At 42.4% G+C, this 4440-nt stretch overlaps 1 long non-coding RNA gene across 1 annotated transcript; it reads left to right on the plus strand.

The window, feature by feature from the left end:
• The first annotated feature begins 594 nt into the window (after positions 1-594).
• On the plus strand, positions 595-2264 carry LOC124682648. The gene is made up of 3 exons (XR_006996358.1): positions 595-664; positions 738-814; positions 2226-2264. It is a non-coding gene; the product is annotated as an uncharacterized LOC124682648 (long non-coding RNA).
• Positions 2265-4440: the final 2176 nt, after the last annotated feature.

The raw sequence follows: 4440 nt of genomic DNA on the forward strand, positions 1-4440 counted from the left end.
AATATGTTTCTTGATGTCCTAAAACATTATTTTAAATTTTATAAATTTTTAGAAATTTAATTGACTTCATTTGAAGACCTAAAACAAAAGTTATGAAAGAAATCGGAAAAACAAAAAGAAAATCAAAATAAAAAAATTGAAGCGGACCAACTAGGCAGCCCACCCGAGCCCCCACCCTCTCTAATTTTCTTTCCTCCTTTTTCTTTTTCTTTTTGGCCGACTCAGCCCAATTAGGCCCGATTTGGTTAACCAGCCCACCTGAGACGATGACCACAGTCGTCTTCCTTGTCGAGTTCACGTACACGCACGCACGTTACAGTCATGGCTATGACCCACGTTTCCCCTCCCCTCTCTTCAATTCTAGTGGACGTTTCCACTCACCATCAACGCAAAAGTTATTCCAAATTCTTCGGAGAATCCGCTCAGGGAACTTATTCTGAGCATTAAGGTTCCAATCACTCTAATCTCGTCGGTGCTCCGAATGTCATTCATCGGCATGCACCTCCCGATCTCCCTCCTTAGGCCATTATAAGAAAAGCCGAGGAGAGCACGTGCGCCCCTTGTTCTCCTCCTTCACTTTGATTCACAAATTTTCTTCAAAGGAGGCGTGAATATCCCGTGCCATCCACGTCTTGTTTCAGTTTTTGCCAAGTTCGTCGGACTGGTACGTCGCATACGTTGATATTCTCCTTGATTTCTTTCACCATAGAACTTATCTTGACAAGGCCTACATCCAGGACATGATGCTGCGTCGTTTAGTCGCTGGAGTCCGCACGGCCACCGCCGATTTGAGGTTGAATTTCAACGAAAACCCGTGAGTTACACCGCCCTTTCTAGTCCATGCTCTCTGCCCCGTTCTCTGGCACATGTAGTGATTTTTTTTTCCGTCCAGATATCGTAGAGTATCGACTGGGTTTGTCTTCGACTAAAACTCACCGATGAACAACTTACTCCGGCTGTGCCTTTTGTTGTTCGAGGAAGCGCAGCACGCCTCCACCATCACCATGCTCCCCATCTCATACTGAGAGTCCTGGACTACTTCATGGACTCCAGAGACCGCCGAGGACCATCGCGTCCGAGCGGTCACAATATCACATCGTCTACGTCGAGCTCGTCTTTGCCACTGTAAAGCCACCGCCGCCTCGTTGTGGATTGTTTAGTTTTGTTTAGACAAGATTTTTCAGATCCATCATAGATCGTTCGATTTAGATCTGAGGGTCCTCCATAGGCCATCTTACTGAAACATGCGAACGATCGATCCGATTGTTCTGTTCGTGTAATGTGCTAGCTCATCTCAAATCATTAACTTGTTAAATTCATAGCATGAGATCTGTAACTCCGATTAAATTGATTCTTTTTGCTTTGGATTCGTAACTTAATTCTCTACATTCTTCGTGTAGAAAGTTTTACCATCCGAACAAGTTGTTCGGATAACTTTTCGTACACCATTAGAACTCTAACCGCTTCTACCGAGTTTTATAAAATTCATATAAAATCAACAGTAGGTTCAAATTTAGCAAATTTTATACCGTTGGAATCAACAAATCGTGTAGATTGTTTTAGACACTTTGATCTTGTCCATTATCACATCTCTTCAAATCATATTATCATAGTCCATATTATTGAAATAACAATTGAGTTATTTGAGTAAAGTGTGACATGTCCTATTTTAGACTTCAGCTTGCTCCGGTGAGGTCGAGAAACCCTACCGCATATCACATGTTTTGAACCATTGATATCCATTAGCATCTTTGACCCACATCTTCAATATCATACATGACTATTCAACCATATGCCCACTTAATCTTATTGGCTTATATTGAACTATTCAATTTACAAATGAGTTAATTGAGTAATTCAATATATATCACAAATTCATACCAAGCCTATGTGTAATTTATACTATTTTGAGTAATTGTTGTCACACTTATTCAATAGTATTGTTGTTGCACTATTTTGTCACTTATGTGATTCAATTCACATGGGTCATTCCGAATTCTTTTCATGCTTTTGTAAATCATAAAGATTCTTCGATTTTATCTTGGATGGTCCATTACTTTCTAATCATGTGACTTAGCCATTCCAACACCCCAAGACCATATCTTGCAAGCCAAACCTCATGCCACATCTTAGTACCATAAAGCGATTTCTGATTGTTGTCTTGTTTGATTTTGTTGTTGTTTGTTGAATGGTGTGTTTATGTTGTGCTATATTTTATCTTATAGTTTGTGTGAAGAGCGACGTGTTTTGTTGAGAGAAGTGACGACCTTCAATTACCAAACAGGCAAGTGACATTCAATCCTACCTATTTTATATTATGCATTAGTGTTTTTCAACTAGTATGCATGATAGGTTTTGTTTTCAAAAGTGAAGTGTACATGCTATGCTTAGTAAACCTGGTAGTGTGAAGCCGCTCTCAAGATACTTGCTAGGATGCTATTTCGCTTTGCAATATCAAATGCCAATGTTGTTTCGTTGTTGGATAGGAGTGTTTGAAATTTAAAAATTAACAACCCTAATGAAACACCTGGGTGGATTGGTTGAATGGTGGGCGGCTGCTCAGGTCCACGCTCCTAGTCGTAGCTAGTGGGCTAAATTGGTGAATCCCTGAGAGTTCGCATTTGTAGAGTGGTCGTTTTTGACTGCACACCTGGTTTTCACCAGGTGACAAGGTATTAACTTGTCAATGCCTACAAGTAGTAAACTAGGGTTTCGTTGGATGTAGAGGGCAAGTAGATCTCGAAGGTTTCAGCCGAAAAAGTACTCGACGATGTAAAAACTAGGGTTTGTGAGATAATGATTCGATTCCTTTCTTTGTCCCTCGACTCCCCCTTATATAGGAGGTGGAGCCGAGGGATTAGTGATACACAAGTTTACAGAGTCCGGGAGGGTTTCTAACCCGTCCCGCAAGATTACAAGTAATGTTTCCTATTACAACTCTAGCTTTCCTTAATAGTATCTTGGGCTTCCGAATCTTCTTGATCTTCGGGTTATGGGCCTTCAGTAAACCCCGGGTACCATCTTCGGCAGGCCCATTGGGGATGCCTATGTCAGTAGCCCTCGAGATTTTGCTTGAATCGCAGAGTCAGGGAAAATCTCCACCTTTATATTTTCTCAATAACTCTAAACTTTACCATATATCTTTGCATACGAATTTCTATATTGTACAGGGATAATGGTAGTTGGGGCTAGTTCATCTGACGGATCAGGTACTAGTTAACTGCTCTAGTGGCAATCCGCAAAAACCTACTTCAAGATCACGTCCCTGGACATGATCTCGGGATACTGGTGTAAACTTCGACAGGTGCCGCTTAAGGTCTTACCATTCTGTCGAGTCCCAGTCATATTTTATCGGGTACCTAACGCGTTCGTTAGGATTTTTCTTCGTATCTGTTGATACGGAAAAAATAGCAAACCGACATCAGAGACGGCGCCACGCCGCACAGAACGGATCTGGGGTCTTACCTTCGCAAATTTTGCGGCATTCAGAGATTTATTCGCAACTTTGGCGCTCTAAGGATATATTGTTGAGTGCTTATTCGGCTGTTGGAATAGCACATTTTATTGAGTCAACGGATGACTTATATTGCTCTCCCGATGGGAGTATATGTAGTGTTATTTGTATAACTCGAAATATACTCACTTCCTCTTCTTATTTCTTTTTCTCTATTTTTCATAATTTCATCGGGCACGCAAGCAGCGTTCCCGATGGGAGTAGCCCCCGAGGCTACAGTCAAGAACTTGTGCTTGAGTGTAGGCACCACGCCCTATGTCGCTATATTTTTCTCCTGTCGCATAATTTTTCAAATCTTTCGGGTGCGCGAACAGCGCTCCCGATGGGAGTAGCCCCCGAGGCTATGATCAAATACTTGTGTTTGGTCATAGGCTCTCGCCGTTTCTATTTTGTCATACTCGAATATTTCTTTTTTCCAAAGTAGCCCCCGAGCATTTGAGCAAAAACTTGTATTTGTTCAAAGCCTCTCGAGATAAACAATAATCTTCTGCTGTCGCCGTTCTTGCAAAGCTTCATAGCCGATACTTTCTTTTACCAAGGTGACATCACTGCTGATGACAGCCACGACCAATGTATTGGGAAAACGCGAGAACCGCTATCTCTCTGCCTTGTGGGCCCAGAAATCCTGTCAATTTGACACGTTGTGCAAGTGGGGGACACACGTCCTCCGCTTTTCCTGGCGCACGTACTGTAGCCGCTGCACTTTCTCGTCTATATGAAATTACTTTTTACCCCTTGTCCACGTGTACAGCATCTATCCCGCAAATTCTCCATCCAACGGCGCGTCGATTCACCGCACTACTATATAAAGTCATCGTCTTCCTCCACCAGTTCTTTCGCTTGCGCCGCACCTCTGCTATTCCTCTGCAAAATCCTCCATTACTCTCATTGCTTCAAGCGCTCCAGCACACTCACACCTTCCGCCA

The sequence above is a fragment of the Lolium rigidum genome, chromosome 1, assembly GCF_022539505.1.
Source record: "Lolium rigidum isolate FL_2022 chromosome 1, APGP_CSIRO_Lrig_0.1, whole genome shotgun sequence".
NCBI lineage: Eukaryota > Viridiplantae > Streptophyta > Magnoliopsida > Poales > Poaceae > Lolium > Lolium rigidum.